The sequence below is a fragment of the Poecilia reticulata genome, linkage group LG2, assembly GCF_000633615.1.
Source record: "Poecilia reticulata strain Guanapo linkage group LG2, Guppy_female_1.0+MT, whole genome shotgun sequence".
Taxonomy (NCBI): Eukaryota; Metazoa; Chordata; class Actinopteri; order Cyprinodontiformes; family Poeciliidae; genus Poecilia; species Poecilia reticulata.
The window spans coordinates 37,464,631-37,485,324 of NC_024332.1; the positions used below are offsets into that span (position 1 = coordinate 37,464,631).

The window sequence follows — 20,694 nt, forward strand, 5'->3', positions numbered from 1 at the left end:
TWCCTGTCTTAGTATARTTGCAACAAAGCCTTTTYGTTGTCTTAGARTAAAGAACTAATGTCATKAATCATGCTACCAAAATTCAGTGCTTAACCTTKAACATTGGGGTGATGTCATTAATAAGAAATRCAGTCTGATRTTGACATTGTTCTGTATGTTTMCTTAGATAGACTTTAAAACATAAATTGCCATTGACACCTCCTAACCTGAGGCAACTATACAAATCACTTATATTTTTGAATCTTAGACACCTTCAGCAAACTCTGTGCTTGTCTCCCTTTTCAGTGCAAGGATGGTTTGTTCACCTTCTGTGAAAGTTAGCTGTCGAGTTTCAGTCCAGTCTGGCTRGTTTGGCAGAGTAAATCTGCCCAGCTGTGCAGACTGCTGCAGGGAGGCAAGGGTGTTTTTACMTTCTGTGATAAATTACAGACTGCAGGGGCAGACTAGAGAACAGTCATATTGAGAGCTGTTCACTCCAAGCATCCATCTAGCTGTCTGGTGATCCTTTAATGTGTGTGATTGATGCTTATGCTACATTTGCTTYGGTTAAAATTYTGGAAAATATKATGGTATAATTTTAGCCTTCAATTCAGCAGTAATGGTCACAAGTTTAAATGTTAGTTGATGGTAATGAAGCCTAAACCTTTCCAAAACTGGACAGATGGTTATGCAGTTAAAAGGGATCAGGTTGTGTTGTGACATAAGGGAGCATTCAGATCATAAAAATCCCTTGGTCTGCTTGATTGGTCCAGACCAGAAGTGGATTTGATTTTATTATAMATKTTTTGTTTGTTTGGTGTGGTTTGCTTTCACATTGTAYTTTKGTGCAAGCAGAYTATATTTAGTAAACAAAACCACATGGATAATGATTATTGCTCCATTAAACAGAAATGACAGGTTTGAACTGATGATGCTGAAAATTGTCTGATTCCAGTCGAAATACGTCTAAAGACAGACTGACTTGTATAAGCTAGTGGCTAAACAGCTCGGTGGGGATAATCATAAACACAACAATGACAATCACTGGGATTTACAGCAAGATTCAACAAATTAGACAATTAGACAACAAATTAGATTATTACAAAGTTAATTTATTTCAGTAACTCAATTCATTAAGTGAAACACTTAATGAATGGATTAATTACACACAGACTGCGGTTTTTAAAGAGGGTGTATTATATAAAATCAACTTTTTTGAGCTTTATGCCATGTTGTCATGTCATTATTAAATTGTAYCCGAATCCCTGACTCTCCCCTGGCAGCAATTCGGGGGTGCCTAAATGTTTGTTCTCACCACTTATTTCTACAAAACTCATGCTTTGTGTAAACAGGCTGCATCCCCAGCTGACCTTCTGTCTCACAGTTCACCCCTCCCCCAGACCTTCCCCATTAAACTCCACCAGACTAGCGGCAGCCGCAGCAATTAGCAAACACMTAGTGGAACTGCAAGGTAAYGTTGTTACTTCATTGTGCTATAAAATGAGACTAGGCTCCAAGAAAATACATAATTAATAAGCCTTTCTTTATTAATTATGATAATTTTCTGCCATGTAAGATTAGAACATTACATGAGACCAACAATACACATTTCTAATAGAGAAATGTGRGCCTGAGGAAAGCTAGATTTAATACCTGCTTAAAGTTGTTATCTTCAAAACATTCTTTTAATCTGACAAAAAAGGCTTATCAGAACATATATTGATTATGAGTGTAAAAAAGAGCGCTGGTGCCAATAACTTAATCAATGCTTGATCARGACCCAATGCTTGGGACCAGATAAGAACATTCTCATCAAGTACAAAGCCTTATGCAGCATCAGCCCTGGGATTTGATCTTTTAAAACAACATTGGCTCTGTCAGAGTAAAGGCATCTGTTGGTCTAATTGAGAAATTGTATGTTTTTCTTCAACACTTCACCAACGATAACATATGCAGTAAAACAAGCCAGGCCTCACATTTTTTGGAAAGTATGTTTATAGCAGATAGTTCAGAGAACAAGTTGGAAGGCTGGCAGTAAAAGATGGCACGGCAACAAAAATGACTGCTAGATCAGCACAATGGACACCACTATAGATTTATCAGTGTACAACCCAGTTAGGGTGCTGATATTTCAGCACCATGTGTGAGGCCATAGATTACGGCATGGCATGCACAAACAACACCCAGATACAGAGTCAATGAGTCATATTGCAAAACCRTTTTAACCCCTGAATCTTTTCTTGAGAATCTACATGGGAATGGGAGGTTAATGAAGGGAACTGCACCTTTATCCCTCTCCTTTGTTTTGTGTTCCAGCAAAACTGAATGTCAGAAGCTTGTGGATGTATGAATGAACAAATTGAATGAATGAATCAATGAATCAGTCAATGAACCAATGTTTTATTTCAAATATACAAGCTTATAAACACAAACAATCTAACATACAGTGAAGCCATCATGTTAATGTGACAAAGAAGCTGTATATCAGTCATGATCTATAACTGKGATTATGTAATATTTTAAAAAAGAAATCATAAGACTGATCTTTTTCCTGTTCAAGGAGAATAAAAGGAAGTAATTGGACATTAGTTCCTGTTTATTTTTAATTCCTCCTGAACTCTCAAAGGTATGAAGTTAACATTTCCTTTAAATATTAAATATGGATAACTACATAATTATCTCATCACATAGATAATAGGTTTACAGTCTACACTCTAAACATTTGTTTAAATATTTGCAATTAAATGGTTCACAATTTAACCACATCACAAACAGGATTTTCATTGTTGTGTGTGATAWACTGTAAACAACCGCAGAAGCCTGTCAAATCCTCTTTAGCACATTGCTGTGGGATGAAATCCTTTCTTAAACCMGCATTTTCAACTTGTGAGCTAATGAGATGATGTTGGTCACAATCATGACATAAAATCTGACAGTTATTCAGTGGGGTAAAGGACAGGACAGCACAGCTATTTTTGTGGAAAGTGTATCATAGTATATTTAATCATTATCAATGTGAACTACAGGCTGTATRCCACCAAAGAGTGAGCTACCAAAATACAAATAAATCATGCAGGTTTATTTGTGTTTTTTTTATGCCAGATTTTCATTTTTATATCTTCTTCTTCTTTTATATTACTCCAGATATTCACTTCACTCACTGCCATGAACATTATTGAATGTATTTTTCCAATTTGTCGAGTATTTGACCAGTTTAACTTTTCATTGAAGCCATATATTGGAGAATATTTGTCTTTAAACTTATGAATTTGTGTGCTCCTGYTATCTAACTATCCTTTTTTGTTTGTGTGTGCAACATGGTTGTGTGGCTTCACAGGAGATATTTATGCATTGATGATCTGGACACAATTCTTTCTTTCAAAAATGTGCTTGGAAGTGAATTTTTATTATTTCACTTGATAAATATTTTTACAGATTTGTAATTATAAACTCTTTTGTACAATTATTCAGAATTATCACATTTCCAGCACCTGCACTAGCACACATTTTCATCTTAATGCTCACACCTTAAAGAGTCACGAATCATCCTCCAATTTTCACTTCCAACTGGGGGATCCAAGATTTTCCGGTTTAGTGGCAGGGGATCAGTACGTCATTCTCATGAATCAGAAAACCGCGTTGCTTCTGAACACAATAAACCCAGTGCTGGCATTGTTTGGCTTGCTGTAACAGATTCTGCCTTCTATAACCGGCGTCACAAGCATTTTTCKATACAAAGACTTGCTTTCGTGAAAAAGATCTGTCGAAAATCTGCCTTATCCTGAGAGCGAAGCGATGTTAAAGAATTATGATGTTGCGGATCACTCCCAATGAGTGCTGAATTAGAGATGTAGATTATGCGTGCTTGTTCCATATTTTGCTGTATTCCATGCTGTTGGATCACCATGATGTCATATCCAAGTCTGATGCAGGAGTCCTACTTTTCCCATTAGCCTGAATACTTAGGATGATTTTAGAAGCATGAGCAACATGACCCAGCTTAAAAATTTATGTCAACAGAATTAAATTATATGTCAGACATCTTCTGTCAATGCCCTCCTGGCTCTTTATCACAAGGAAATATAATGTCAGCAGATGGCACAAACATTCTTAAAGACCAGGTGTACTTTAGTATTAGGTTTACTGCACTATGTGTGAGAATCAGAGTTTGAGAAAACTTTTGAGCTAAATGTTTTACAGCTGCTAGTCTGGCAGAAAATATGTAGCTCAAAAGTAGATACTATTGCACTAACCTCAAACATTTAAATATTTTACAAGTTTACAAGTAGATAACAAAATTTATGCATAAAAAATTTACAGCTGCTGCATGGTAAATGTTTTTTTCCACTGATTTTGACCACTCAAAGCACTTTACACTAGTCACATTCATCCATTTGGACACACATTTATACACCAATATGCACAGCTTAGGGTTAAGTGCCTTGACCAGGGCATGTGACAGGAGGGAAGCTGAAGTAAAAACTGCGGTTGCCCCAGTTTTATAGTTTTATAGTTAAAAACTTCTAAAGAGGACAGTGATTTGACAGATGGCAGTTGTAAGAAAACAATAAAACATTTGTCTTTTCCAGCTCCAATTGTACAGCACATACAGCTGTAAAATCAGCTGACCAAACGTGCTTGCAGAGCTGTGCTTGGGTTGCTARGTGAGGAGCTGGGCTCGGTTTTCGTTGCTAGGTGATGGGCAGTGCCSGCTGATCATAAGATTAGAGGAGAAGCATTTATTTTTGTGGCTGTGGTAACGTTGATACAAAATTATTATTRACAAATTGAATTTAAAATAATTTGGAAACCAAACGTATATACAATTAAAAMCATTTTTAAAACCATTTCTTAATATAGATTGTTTAATATATGGTTAGAAACTAAGTCAATTATGCGCATTGTCCTGGTGGCACAGTAGTGGGTTGGGTAAGGCACATTTGGCGGATCGTCCATAGGGGGCGCTGCGGCGCTGCGGCGCAGTCCTCACTGATGTGGAGAGGGAGAAAAAGTAACCGTTAGTGATAAAGTTGATAATGGCGAMGATGGTGGTCAAGGGATTTCACATACGATCGGTAAGCTACAACTTTTGTTTCTCTGCGTGTTTTGTTTAGTTTTAGCTACCATATTTCTCCGCTCGTGTTTTCGGTTGTTTAGTTTTTCTATTCATCACTGCTGTCATTTGTTTTTCGCTGATAATTAGTTGCTGTGGTTTATTTGATGTTTATATTGCTCTGGTTAGCATGCTGCTGCTCTGGATAAATATTCCTAAGATTTCTTTTTTGTATTATTGTTAATAATTATGATGCTCTTGTTGCCTAATTTGAGTTTCTGCTGCTGTTACAATATTATTGTTTGGTTGATATCAAGATGTTTGCGGGGTTAAATGGCCAATTGGCCAATTGACCATTCTAATGAATTGTTGTAGGACCTGAAGTCCTGTTTTTGACCCAGATCTATGGACAGTGATATTTGTAAGATTTTGCGGAGCTTCTAATAGTCAGATAAATCCGGGGCATTACTTGGTGTTGTGGTTCCAGCAGAATTTGGTTAAGTCTTTTGGATTTCTGCAATAAATGTTATTATTTCATCTTATGCCAATGTGTTAGTTAYTTTAGGTAGGAGGGCCTCTGCTGCTTGGTTCTGTTAGTTTGATTCAGTGTTGGCTGCACCTATTGAATGATGAAATACTGTATATTTTGCAAGCTAGTACGTACATTTTACCTTTAGCTCATCTTATTTTGCTATATGAAGTTTGTTACATTGTTGTAGAATTGCAGTCATTTTCTACTGTTCATTTGAKCCAATTTTCCACCACAGTCTTTACACTGGACTATTGGCACATCAACCCAGGCGAGATTTTTTTTTTTTCACCAATTGTTACAAAGGCATTCCTTGCAGCATTACTAATTTCAGACATATTATTCTTTAAAAAAAAAATAAGAAAAGCCTTATCAGGTCAGGCAATGTTATTTTATTCTTAAAATAATCTTTTTGACAGCTTGACTGCATCTGGTATGTTTGTGGCTGAATACAGAATTGTAAGCTGATGCAAAATTCAATTCAGTTAATTTTTTATAGATCTCTATAAGAAGGACGTATGGAAAAGTGGTATGTTTGTCCTCCAGCAKSCTAAACCTATAGACAGAGTTAGCTCAGGATAACCCAACTCCTTAGAATGAGGCATGAGAAAGGCWGAGCCTAAAGTAGGTGACAATTGTTCTGATCTGCTGAATTAATGTTATGTTTGCATCTGCATTTAATTTGTGATTTCCTGCTTGGTGAATAATTCAAAATGGTTGTGAAATATGGATTTCTTTTGTTCGCACAATCTAAAAACACACTTGTTAGGATAGTAGGCCACTCTAATTGCACCTTACGTGTAATTATGTGCGTGTATCCTATATTCTTTTCAAAACTAAACCATGTTTGCATATTTAGTAGATATGGGATGGGCACCTAAAAGAGAAAAGATTTCTGTACTAATGTAAAGGTTTACCAATGTTGTTTTACTGATGGAAGAAAAACCTGTTGTCTTCTTTATGACAGTTGTTTTGAATTTAAACTCTACCTAAACCCCCTTCGTGTCCATTTTTGACAAGATAGAGATAGAGTAGAACTTGAAACTTTTGCACAGTACTCTGTGAATGAAAGAGAAAAAAAAAATTATGGATGTAATGAAGAAGGTGAGGATGAGAAATGTCTGGTAGCGGCCTGGCACGCCCCAGGCCACAGATCAATAGATTACATTTCAAGACGGTGTTGGAGATTTTGTTCTTGTCTCAGACTAATTTAATGTGACTGGCCTCATTGTTTTTTTTTTTCTTTTCTCACTGGAGTCCTTTTTTAAAAAATCTGAATAACACTAAAAGAGTAACAATCAATGTAATACCCTTCTTACATCTGACTGAATGGGAGAATGATACGCTTAGTTTGTTTTCTTGATATAATATGTTGGCTTTCACTCCAATAACTGCTGGCATTTCCTTTGATTTTGTCTTAGTTTTGTCGTTCAATTTTTGGAACTTGCTCAAATGCAGGGGAAGGGTTCCTTGCACATCACATCCTGACCAAAATGTACAAAGCACAGCAAATAAATTCAGAACGGCGTTTTCTAGAGGCAACTTTATGCAACATTTCCCAGCTTCCCTTTAACATGATGCATCTGAATCCCAGACAAGTGCTCCTGCTGTGCTGATGAATGAAAAGGAAGAGATTTGAGCATCTATCTAATACCAGTCTTTTCCACTGTTGCTTACAATATCTTGGAAAAGTTTTAATACCACTAGGACTTTTTACCATTTTGTCATGTTACAACCATGCACATCTATGTATTTTCATGGGGTTTTACGTGAAACACACTAAGTAGTGCATAATCTCTTTAGCCAGAGAATTTGTTGACAACTGTTGGATGGTCAACAGGTTGAAATTATTTATAGTTTGAGATACATACAAGGAAAGATTAGATAAAATAATTTATATCTAAGTATATTTTGTGGTTGAATAGCCCGGCCGATGGCCAAACCTAAATTCAACTTCAAATTTGTGGCAAAAGTTAAAAACTGGTCTTCAAATTCCTTCCATCCAAGTTTACTGAAATGGGCTATTTTTCTAAAAATGGACAAAATTTACAGTCTGCAAATGCATTAGAGAACATCCCCAATAGGCTTACAGCTGTTATTGCAGGTAAAGGTGTTATTGCGTGTAATCAGAACTGTGATTCAAAATTTATGATTTTCTCACACTCCACAGTTATGAGTTACAAACTGTCAATCTATCAAATAAAATCTTAGATTTTGTGTTATAATGCATTTTTAAGACACAACTGATATGGTAGAATTACCAACACGCATTGTAAACCATTACCTTAGTGGCAATATAAATGAAAACTATATATATATGAAGTTGATTTAGTGTAGTAAAAACAAATTTTAATCCTGAAGAACTGATATTAAAAATCTCTATCAGCATCAGAATCTCATTTTCTTAGGAAACATTTCTTCACAATGTGCTTAAGTGGGTGTTTCAACCAAAGCATGTATCCGGCTTTTGTTTTTTAAGTCATGTGAGACATGACGAATTTGATGCAATCACTACAAACTTCTCAAATGATTGTGTATTCTTCTGATATGTTTGAGAAACAAATACTGCTCGGTGGAATTTGATCACACAGAAAAGAGCCTAATTGTCTTTGCCAAAACAGAGCACTTATTCTCTTTCTGGCTACGCCTCTATATAAACACCCATAGTGAGTGACAAATTGGTTTCTATCTTCTCCATTTCCTGCTCATCAGCGTTGGATGATACTGACACTCTTGAGTGATGAGAAACTTGCAGTGATGCCTTTTTTTTTTCCTCTTGTAGAGCATATCAACTGTCTGTTACAACTGGGTCAGGCACTGCTTTTAAAATAATTTCTATTTAAATTCACTGTGGTACCTGGCAAATCGTTTGTGCTATTTCAGGATTTGTCATTATTTTAAAGAAATAATCTCATTTTTTCTGCATTTAGTGGGAAATATAAGCGTGTAACTCTTATTTAAGTCTCTCCTCCTGACACGTATTGAACCTTTCTGAAGAGTTTATTCTCTTAAAGTGAGCTGGCTCAATGAGGTTAAGGTTTGAACCCTTTGGCAGTCATCAGTCAATACAGGAAGTTATTTATCTTGGTGCTCTTTCTGCCCGAAACCATAGTTCCCAGTAAAAGGAGCTAAACAGGCTTTCTTGTACATATTCATGGATCTACTATCTTAATCTTTGAAATAACAAACTTATCATCCAGTCTGGTGCACAACTCCTTCAGTGCACTGCTCAGAGATCTTATCTCTTGGTAGAATTATATATCAAGCCCTGCTTAAAACACAGCTCCTCTGTGCTCCCACTAAGTCCCTCAAATTGTGAACTGGAGAGCTTTAGATTCATCTTTTAAGGTGGAAATGTCAAACATTGCTTGTCTACGCAGTTAAGCTGATCTTCAGTCAAATTTTTTTTTCCTTGATGGTTTCCTTTAACTTTTCTCTAATAGTCAGTGATTAGTGCGCCTGTTGGATAGTGCTAAGAGTTTTTTTTTTTTTTTTATTAACTGGAGAAATTGGAGATCTTCTGATAATTTGTACTTTAGTTTAAGTGAAAATGAGCTGTAATTTTTTTCCCCACCATCTCACAGTTTGATTCATCCATGTCAGGATGTACTCAATGGTTCTTTGGAGTTACCCTACAGGTTAACTTTCCCCTTTATACCTATAGTTAGTTTCAACTAATTGCCATTGAACACCATGAACTTGAACCATTGTCTATTCATTTTATTTGTAGTTATGTAATTCATAAGTTATTAGGATAAATAAAATGTATAAATCTCACACATAGGTTCATTTTAGTACATATCTTATGTTCACCTGATTTTTCCTGATTATTGTTCTGAACTTGTTGAGGATAACTCAATTCTTATGAGACATAAGCGATTATGACCTCCGACCTCTTCCATGTTCTTATCTGAGTATATATTTTACGCCACAAATATTTTTTTCTGTATATAATCCAAAGTAAACAACTAGTCGTTTTGCAAAAGAAAACCTCTGTATTTGTTCATGTGAAAGTGCTTGTTGAGGACAATCAACAAGTGCAGTAAGCACAGTTTGCACTCAACAAGTGCAAACTGTGCAAGTACAAATTGAGCACTTGACACGTACAGTTTAGCTAAGGCATTTCTAAATGTAAAATTATAGGAGGCTTGACGTAACAATATAAATGTCATAAAAAAACTAAGTTACAGCACACTCTTTAAATAAACAATGAAGTGAGGGATTCATTTCCCGTATGTACATGTAACATTGCCTTGCTCTGTCATGGTGGAACCTGGATTCAAACCATAGAGTTCTTTTCTTTTGAATAAATAAAGAGACTTCACATCACAACAACTTATCACTTGCAGCAGGGTTTTAATTTCACCCTTGATTCCCTTCTTGCTCTCAATTTTTTTCCCCCCTCTGCATATTGACTTTTCCCAGGTTTCAGTCGTCTCTGCATAGCCTCTTCGGGCTAAGCAAGTATCAGCTCCTCCTCCAGCCCACCCACACACGTATGCGACTGCACGCACGAACACACGCATATATACATGTGAATACACATCACCACCACCACCACCACCACCACCCACGGTGCATTAACAGATATTTTCCAGAAGGACACCCGTTGCTTCAGGGTCCAGGTGTCTCTGAGACTACTGACCCATGTTATCTGCCAGCCTCAGCAAGCAGGCCTCCTCAAAAATGAATCCTGACGCTGTCATGCTGCTCCTCTATGCTCACAGTGATGGCTCCCTTTCTGGGCAACAATCCCTTCTGGATCTAAGGCACTTGGGACTTGGATACGGTTACCTGAATGCTCTAGTCCCAGGAGAGGAGACTATCAGTTGAAAAAAATGGAGATAGAGTGACCAGGATTACAGCTTGTTCTGTGGTAATTATAAGTTTTTTTTTTTTTTTTAATGAGACGGGAGGTTGGGGCAGTGAAGCCAGGTGAAACAGCTGCACAACAAAAATCTGATTATATGGGACTTGACTCTTTCAAGCTGTCATTTTCCAACATTCTCTTCTACTTTGTTCACTAATTTTGTAGCACTGTTACCTTAGCCACTCCTTATATCCTGTCTATTATGTCTGGGATCATGAAGGTGGGAGCTAGATAGATTTTCAGTTCTTAATGCAACTTATTTAAAATATAATGAGAAAACATTTATACATTTATTTGATACCACAAAAATATGTCTTAATATATTTTTGTCGTACACCAACATAAAGCAGTGCATAATTGTAAAGTACAAGGAAATGCTTTTTTTTTGTAATATATTTACTCAAAACAGCACTTTTTTTTGTAGAAAAGTAAAATCTTTATTAAGGAGGCACTGATATTACAGTGAAATGTTTGGCATTATAGAATGCAACCGTTATATGAAGTATTTTTTAGGTTTGCTTCTGACTCTGGGTTTCTTCAGAACATTGAACAAAAGGCATCATGAATATCAAAGATCACACATGACATATAAGCTGCGGAGAAGTTTAAAGTAATGTTAGAATGAACAGCATCCCCCCCCAAAAATAGAGAAAAATATGAACCAAGTGAAAACCTTTCAAGATGTCCTGAATACAATCACAAAACACCAAATTAGTATACAAGTTTGTGCTTGTTATGTGGCAAAACAAAAAATGTTCCAGGGCGATTTATCCTTCTGCGAAGCAGTGTATTCCACAAAACAGATAAATACTTTTTATTGTGGAGCTTTGGTGCTCCCATTGTTCCACACTGCTTTAACATCCCAGATTTTTCCCCCCATATCTTTGATGAAAAATTTATGGTGGGAAAAAAATATTCAGCGAGAATTATGGCGCTAACGAGACGGTGCTCTCTGACTTTGTTTTAGGCATTGCATCAATTAGTGTCAGATTTCTCCAAGGGCCATTGAATCATGAGCCTACATTGAGTGGGGAAGGTGTGTACAAGAGTAAATGGTGCATGACTATCTAGCTGTGTAATTTAACACCTTTTAACATGCCTGAAGCATGCTTTGTGCATCAAGGTGTTTTTCTCTTTCAAACACCCATGTCTGTTAATGTTGAAGTACATCCACATGTCTTTAAAATGCATGGCTGCTTCTGACTCTCTGGGTTTCTCCAGTTTTTTTTTTTTTTTAAAGATGTGAGGCTGAGCTGGGATCAGTCACTCTGGGCAGTTATTCCTTTCTTTTTCTCATCCGAATGCCGTGCAGCAGAAGGGATGGAATTTTAATACAGCTTTGCTTGATTTATTTGTCTCTACCTCGAGTGAAGCACTAACCAAGACTGAACAAGAATTTGTAAGACTTATTAAAACATGCATTAAGGCATCATGGTGTAAATATTTCCTTCGTGTTACTATATTTGATGTGACTAATGTGATCAGTTTCACCGTTCATCTTCAGAGGACATGGGCCAGGACATACCACAAATACCACAACACTGCAAAAATGACACAAAGTTATACAAAATCTATCTTAAGGGCTTCCTTATTTAATTTAAAACAGAAAAGTATTCATTACTTGATGCTGCTTATATAACATATTTTTAGATGGATTGTTTTATTTGGATTCTGAGTACATTTGGTAAACATGCTGATTAATGCTTGCAGTTTTTGACAACCTGATATTAGCTGGTTAATCAGTCAGATTATTTACACAGGTTGCCAGTCTGAGGTTGGCAGGTTAGCAGACATACTGACAGTAGCTTACAAACTGTAGTTTAAATTAATCTTATCATGCAGGACATCTTTAATTTTTAGCTTATCCAAGAGCCTTTGTATAGCTACTATGTAAAATAAGCATTTTTGATGCAAACTGGGCTTGTATTTTGTGATGAAAGTCAGCGATGTATTTCAGTACCAGCCTACAATTGCTTCCAAACTGTTTGGGAAGTAAAATAACATTTAATGTATTGTATACTGCACTTGTTTACAATGGAAAGTATCTAAGCCTAAACTAAGTGCAGAAGTTGACAACATCTGGTGATGATATGAAGAAAATACAGTACATAAATCCAAAGGGAGCTACAAAAATTATCTTTAATATTTCAGTAGTGATTTGTTAAAAAATAAGGCCGAAAGTAAGGCATTCTGATTTAAATTAAGCACTTAGGTATGAGTTTCTGACCCTCCTGGAACGCCTGAGTTGTTTATGCTGCAGCTGGGATCTGTCTCTATCGTTCTGGTGCTTCTGCACATTGTCTTAATTATGATGTTTCTCTCTTCTGAAGCTGAACTAAGGCTGGCACCCTTTATTTATTCATTTCTTACTCACTCCAAATATTACCTAGAAGCATAAGCCATTTTTTAAAATTGCTTTTTATGTTTTTATTATGGCAGTTGTAACGTTTGATTTTTTTAAGAGGGAAATCTCTGTTCTTTAATGTTTCAAGCTAACAAATATCTTATCCCAACGTACCTCTCCTAAAGCGCAGGGGGGTTCTTTAGAGTCTGAAATCACTTATTTTAAGTGTGAGTCATTTAAACTAAGCAGCCCAGAGGAAAACCAAATTGTATGGTAGATATAGCAGCATATGTATACCATTGTTCATAGTTATTTTTCTTTGCCCAAGGCATACGTACTTAGCAGAGGACATCTCGTGAGACATAGCAGTTTCAAAATGTAATAGCATTTTCTTTGAAAAGATGAGACAGTCTTGCATTATCTAGTTGTATCAGTCTCTGAGGTCTGGATGTTGAAGGCAGTCCTTTACATTTGACACATCATATCCAAGTTTGGTACTCTTATTTAAAACTATAAAAGAAATATTCGACTTTTTAAAATGGAAAAATGTGTTTCATTTAATTTAATTGATATTTGTGGTTGGTGAGCCTGCAGGTGTGGAACTTTTTAAAAATTCTCCTCCTGGCATCAGTCCTGCTCTTCTGTCTGCTTCCTTAACTAGCAATACCTCTGCACCTGCAGCACAGGGAGACGGGGTGAAAGAAGCATGGTATGTTCAAAAAACAGTGATAAACATGCAGCTGATTGAGTTGATAACCTCAGTTCCAGGAGCAGCTGCCTTTGGGAGGCGGACTGTTTGAGACTGGAAGGGTGGAGATATCTACCCTTTTCAGATAGTGTCATGTGCATCACTTCGACAGCCTGGAAAAAATATTTTTGGTCTCTGAAAGAACTCCAAAAAGGACCTGCAGTAAATGTATGTGGTTTTTTGATAAAGCATTGCAACTAAGTCTTATGCGTGGTCTTGTAAAAAAAAAAAAAAAAGAAAAGAGAAAAGTTTAAGAATTTCAAATATCATCTTTTACATATGAATAATAGTCCTTAACTACTCTGAAACATTAAAGTATTTTCTTCAATATCAAAACTGAAAATTCAGGGATGTGCCAGTTTTGAGACAAGGTTTCCCCCAGAAAACTTGCAAAGCCCAGTGGTTGGGTGCTAGGGCAGTTTTTAATTCTGCTGCCCTTTATGTCTATGAGTTAATTTTTTTTTTTTAAGTTTACAGGACATTTAAAAATATCACTTGATAATTATGTGTTATTAAAAGATTGGAAGATTAATACCTGAACAAGAAGGTCTTAAAAAAATGCAAACATTTTAACAAGACTTGAATAAACACGCAATGCTTATCCTAGTGAGGGCACAAGTAAAGCCTGGTGGCCCGCCAGGCTTATAACACATTGAGCATATGAGCATAAGATTGCAATGGTGCTATTTGAATTCTGTGCTACTATTGTGTTCTTAATTCAGCAACATATGTAGGTCTTCATTTCCCAGTGTGGTGCAGGTTACAGAAATATATCAGCTTCACTTTGCTGTCTGTCTTTTCAGCTTATCATATTCAAAACTAAGATCTAACCTTTGCAGTGGGAATATTTTGTCAGCGTCTAGTTTACTAAGATGGAAGTTGAAACAAAAACAGAATTAATATTTTGCAACAGCATCACACGTGAAGTGAAAGACACCTTCAGAAAATGACGGGCGACACTGAAAACATGCACACAGTGTGATGAAACGGAAAACAACAAAGATACTGCAAAGCAAAGGCGCTGCTATTAAGTAAAGCCAACTTTTAACTCTGACTTCTGACTACGAGGTGAAGCCACAGCAGTTAAATCGTATAATTAAAGTAGAAATGCTTCAGTTCTGTTTTTTCTTTTGGGGGCTCCAGTCTAAATCTGGTGTCCGCTGGAACAGATATGTTCCCACCCAGAATGCTTTTACTTAAACGTTTATATGTATTTTTGCTTAAAATATGTATGCTAAAATAAACCAAACAGGCACAATGTGACACAATGTGCAACACTGCTATAATTCTTACATCTTCAGCTGCATTTATAATTACACGATTTACAATTAAAACAAAGTGTCATAATTATCTTTGGATGCTTATATTTACATTCTTCTCTTCTTCTGCAGAGCTGCTAAATCTGAATACAGACTGTTAAGATGGGGTGGTAAGGATGGAAAAAATGGGAAGGCTATTTAACAAGTGTAAAGTTATGCATTTCTAAATGTTTTAGACTCAAAACAACACATGGTCAGATGCAGACATTATTCAAAACAAAACATTAAAAAAGCCCTTTAAATCTAGCATCAGTAATCAAATAAATGGTAGTATGCTTTATGTTATTAGCTTAGACTTATTTAATTTATTTTAATAGTCAATGGATAGATTAGAAATATTTTTTATAACATAACATTAATACCCAGAACTACTTTTGAAGCAAAGCTGTAATGGTGCTATATGACTTAAAATATAAACCATCACTCTTTCAATATAACTAAATGACTGCAGTATTTCTATGTGCAAATACTGCACATACAAAGTAGCAAAAGGAAACTAGATTTTTGTTTTGTCTTCAATTTTTCTAAATGTATTGGTAAAAGACCGATAGTTTCATGGTAATACACAGATTTACATTAAATTAACTATTTGTCCGCAGCTGAAATTGGTTTGTTTTCACCTTATTGCTCCATCCTCAATCGTAGCTTCCATTCATCCTGTTTGTTAGCCATCTGCAAGCCGAGAAGTGCAGCTGCAGACACAAGCTAATTTGAACAACAATAGAATGGCAAAGAAAATGCCCTTAAAAGCTTTAAGTAATAAGTTCTGGGTCATTGGGATCTGGGGATCTCAGGGCCGTGAACAGTCAGGTCAGTTGGAAAGCAGACTGCAGAGCTGCTCACAGTACTAGGGAGTGGATGGGACCTAAAGGCAGAGAGTGTTAATAGAATCAGTTTCTTGTGGGTGAGCTCGATGAACAGCCTTGGCTACAGGGCTGACAGTTAATCACTGAATAGCAAAGAGCAAAACCCCCAAAGCTTCAACTCTTGTCTTTGATATCAGAATGTGTTTTAAGGAATAAATATGAGACTCTTCCTTATGCTGCTTCAGAAAAGATTCATAAACAACATCCAGAGCTTCATTAAAATGATGCTCAAGTGACATGATTTGTCTTCTGTAGTGCTGCAGTAAATCTGAAACCTGAAAACGTAATATTAATACTTCTTTTCATGCGCATAATTGTGTGTGTGCATTGCACTAGACTGAAGCGTTATATTGGATGACAAAACAGGATGAGTGAATTGCAAATAGTCATAGTTTTAGCCTAGTTTCTGCTGATGGTGTACAAAATAAAGAACACTGAACTCAGGGGTCACAATCATCTACAATCCATTTTTCATTCTTTTTTTCGACGTTTGTAGCTTTGCAGCAGTTTTACTAGTCTCTGGTCAGATGTTTATATCTGTTTTATTTTTCTCTGTTTTTATTCTCCTCAGACTCTTTACAGCTGCCCATGCTGGTTGGACCATCCCCAGTTGGTACTTGAGTGAGTGGGCGCTTGACAGACTTAGCACCTTGAAGGTGCAGGAGGTGTGACATAGTCCCAGCCTACCACGCATTCATTCGTACCAGATTAAGCTATTGCATGATGCTGCAAGCAGAAGGCCTGGCACAGGCGATTTACCATCCCTGCCAGACTTAACATCTTCAGACGCCTCCTCTCTGCTCGGCTAAAGTCTTCTCTGGAAGGACTGCCCAGAGTCATCCGCAACTCTACTAACAATATCACCCAAAGGGATGACTGGAGGTCACCTTGCACAGGTGGGTTTCATATATCATGCATTATTCCAAAATAGGGCTGGTGCCTATCTCCAGCACTGGACAAGAGGCATTATGCACGGCGAAAATCTAAAATGTGATGCATTAAACATTTTCATTTGGACTTACCGTGTTTTAAAGGTTAGAATACATTTGTGTTTTTCTGATTCTGTTGATATCCTGTTCTCATCCTTTTTTTAATGAAAGTCAAGAGGGGAAAAGAGCCCCTAATAAGTAAACAGTAGCTTTTTTTATCCTCATACTAAATACTAAATACTAAGTTCACAATCATCTGGAAACCCATTGAATCTTTTTTATTTTTTTAATTTTTTTATTTTGTTTTAGCTTTTTCTTAGTCTACACTACATTATGAATATAGTAGCTTATGGATATAGCAGAGATGGACAATATTTGTATAGAGCAGGATTTACAAAAGAAATTACATGACCCAGCAATCAGTTCAAACTTTGATTTAACAGTAGATGATGTTTGTATTTTGATTATCAAATTCTCCTTTAACCCTGAATATCTTGGGTTTCAAACATCATGCTGTTGAGACAGAACAATAAAAACAGAGAGACATAATTGCAACATAAAAAATTTACACAAAAGCCATAAACTTCAAAATCATAGAATTCAAAACAAAACCTTTAGCTCACCAATGCTCACCAAAAAAAAAACGAGACAAAAAGACATTGAAGTTTGCATCATAGTCGTTTCTGTGCTTCATGGTCATTCCTTTCAGTGACTGCATCTGTGAAGGAGAGATGAGGGATGGAGTAGGATGGGTTGCCGTGTTTTTATTGCTAGCAATCAAAAGCAATTACATGCACAACAATGTGGAAAAAATACTTACAGCCTTGTTAACCAGACCGTACTGAAGGCAGACTGCAAAGACAAGACAGGAACAGAAGCGCGGATATCAACAGAGAACGTAAAGACAGAAAGACCTGGTTGGCTAAATAATTTTGTGGAAATCCAGTGATGAAGGTTGCATCTCAGGCTGTAGAGAAATGTGTTTGTTTCCACTTGAATTCATCAGAGTGTCTGGCTTATTTAAAGAGAGGCTGGAGGATCACATGTTGATTCTTTAGAGCCTTGGCAAACCAAATTAGCTTCTTTCTTTTATTTGGAAACATCTCATCAAGTCTTAATTGTTGTGACCACCTGTGAAACAGAGGGTTGTGGAGTTCTGTGCATCTGTTCCCTTATGATAACTGCAGGATTTTCGCTGACTGAGTCCAGTGAGTGGGCACCAAACCAGGACCACAGGAGACAGGGCGACAGATTGCATTCCTTCAGATCATGTAGTTTCCAACGCGATGCGCAGCATCATCCTAGCCATGCTGCTGATCTCCAGGTTTTTTCCATCCAATGAGAGCCTGGCATGGTGCCTTTGACCTAGATATTTAACTGCTTTAGGAGCTGGTCTTTTCCAAAAAAGAAATTTAATCCATGTGTTTCTCTTTATAGTGCCTTGGACATTATCTGTACCCCTGGAACAGTTTTTTTTTTTTTTGTTTTAGCATTTTATCACACACTTAATGTTAGGATCTTCGGTTGTTTTGTAGTTTGATTTGATTCTAGTTTAATTATTTGTCAGTTTTTTTTATTTTGGTTAGATCAGTCTTGTTGCTGTTGTTTTTAGTTCAGTCTTTTCTTAGAAAACTAGTCTGATTCTAGTTTATTATGCTAATTTGTTGTGTCTAGTTATTCTTACTCAGGTTTATTATTTTTAGTTTGCTTTCCTATAAGATTAATTTGCTTGTCCCCCGGTGTACTCTTCCTCACCACCTGTGTGTCTCTCTCTCCCACTCCTCAGTCTGTCTTCTGCTTTTTCCACTCACACCTACAATCAGTTAGCCAGTCAGACCAGGTCCATTGTTTCAGCATTCAACCTCCCACTACTTAAGCACCTCTTTCTCAATCACTCCTTCCTTGTAAAATTGATCAAAAAGAGGCTAAAAGAAAGCTATTGTTAAAATAATCTTCTGATAAGCCCCATAAGCAGTTTACAAAAAAGCCAGTTAGGGACACTACAAACATCCGGAAGGAGGTTCTCTGTCCGAATCAGAGAAAAATGAAGCGTTCTATTCTGTATGCACAATGTTATATGCGGCAGAAAACCAATACTGAACATCCCCATTGACACACCATTTCTACCGTGAAACATGGTAACAGCATTATTCTATGGGGATGCTTTTCTTCAGCAGGGACAGGGAAGCTGGTTAGAGTTGTTGGGAAGATGGATGGAGCTGAAAAGGCTGTCCTGGAGAAAAACCCAATAGAAAATGCAAAAGATTTGAGACTGCGGAGAATGATTACAATGACAATGACCTRAAACATAAACCAGAGCTATGACAGGACAGGATATAATGGTTTAGATCAAAACACCTTTATGCGTTAGAAAAGCCTGTTAAAGACCAGGCCTAAAACTAATTGCAAACTACTGTTAAGACACAGTCTGGCACAGCTTGAGGAATTTGTTCAAGGGGCAGTAAGTATTAGATTGAATGAATCTGTGCCTGAGCTTTATGTGAAAAAGTTTGTAGCAAAATTTTGCAAAAACCCCCCCAAACAAACAAACAAACAAAAAAACAGCAAATCTGGTCCTGGGATTAAATTAAATGTCCATCTGAAAATGAACACTGGCATTCTTCCAGGACATGCATGTTTTATAGGTTGTTTCTGTTCCAGATCTTGTTTCCTAATTAGTGCTAATGTGCTCTGTTAGCCTAAAAGAGAGAACTGCTTGTCCTGTGAATAGTCAAATTAGACAGGCTGGAGGGAGGATGTAATCTAGGAGCAGTCAGGTATGCTTTCCAAACAGTGCCGCAAGAGAGAAAGGGTTGTAATCAGCAGCTAGAGGTGTCTAATTGGCATATGGGTGTGCAAGAGTCAGGGTGGGTTGTTCAGTCAACCGAACAAAGAGTACATTCTGGTGATAGAAATGTGAGAGAAAGGCAGCAGTAAGAAGAAATACAAATGACTTCAATTACATGTAAAATAGATTAAATCTTGAAAGTACAGACCTGCAGAGCTGGTGGAACTGTAAAGGCTGGCAGCTTCATATTACCGCTAATAAGTTTGTTGGATTGCCAAATGTTGAGATTTGTGTGCACACTGAATTTATTTTAAAAATGACTTTGGAATAAAACGCCAAAGCTCGAACAAAATTGGACCGTCCATCAATAACTGTGCATTTGGCTCCCCACGTCCAGGCACCAAGCCATCTTCTTCTCTACATATTTTTTCATTAAACAAAATTCAGCACCATGAAAACACAGAAAAATCACCAAAGCCAAAACTGTAATCTCTCCAAACAAGATCAAGCAACAGAAATTCAAAGCTTTGGACTGTCACAGAAACACCATGTAAAAAAAAAAAAAAAAAAAAAAAAAATCTAAAATATCAAATGCAGATTTTTTTTTTTTTGGTAGTTAATCCACCATTAGATCCTCTTCATGATTTCCAATCACTAAGAAAAAGCTTAGTAAACTCATTATTTTAGTTTGATCCGCAAAATTGAAAACAAATACCATTCAAGCAGACATCCATGTTGTAAAGATGTGTTTTATTATTATTCTCAGTGTAATAAAATTATTTTTTGAGTCTATATACAGATAGCACCATCAATAAATGATAAACATTAAGCTATAGATGAAAGGATTGTTTTATTCTCTGTAAACACTAACAGTTTCTTTGTCAATGTTTATGATGAGGAAAGAGTTTCTTCTGTTGAGCACATGAAGCGCTTTTATGTTGGACTTCTGAAGAGCAAAGTGAGAAAACAAAAAACTACTGGGAGAGCTTTTGCTGAAAAGCTCGTCAACAATAACAAATTCCTCAATAACCATGTACTACAGTGCAACAAAATTTTGTTCTTAGACATTGAGTCAGTGACATGGATCTCTCCCAGTAAAATCCCAAACAAATTGAGGATTAAAAGTAGCAGAAGAAACAACAAATTACAAGTGAAACATGTAAATGTTTTGTTGCTTTGTAAACTTAAATCTTTCTGTACGTCTGTCCATCTAGCAAATCAATCATGATATGCCTGATTGATTTATTTGTGTTGTCCGTTTAGCAGGAC

The 20,694-nt window shown here is 36.6% G+C and overlaps 1 protein-coding gene across 5 annotated transcripts in view; it reads left to right on the forward strand.

Annotated features, from left to right (window-relative positions):
- Positions 1-20,694, forward strand: part of thsd7ba (thrombospondin, type I, domain containing 7Ba) — a 199,710-nt gene that overhangs the window by 25,648 nt on the left and 153,368 nt on the right. For 3 of the 5 annotated variants that reach the window (XM_008403104.2, XM_008403129.2, XM_008403136.2), the window contains exon 2: positions 16,280-16,604. The gene's annotated coding sequence lies outside the window, so the exon portion shown is untranslated. Of the gene's footprint in view, positions 1-5,014; positions 5,055-10,288; positions 10,438-16,279; positions 16,605-20,694 lie in introns of those variants that run through there. The other 2 variants (XM_017303716.1, XM_008403111.1) reach the window with 2 other exon arrangements.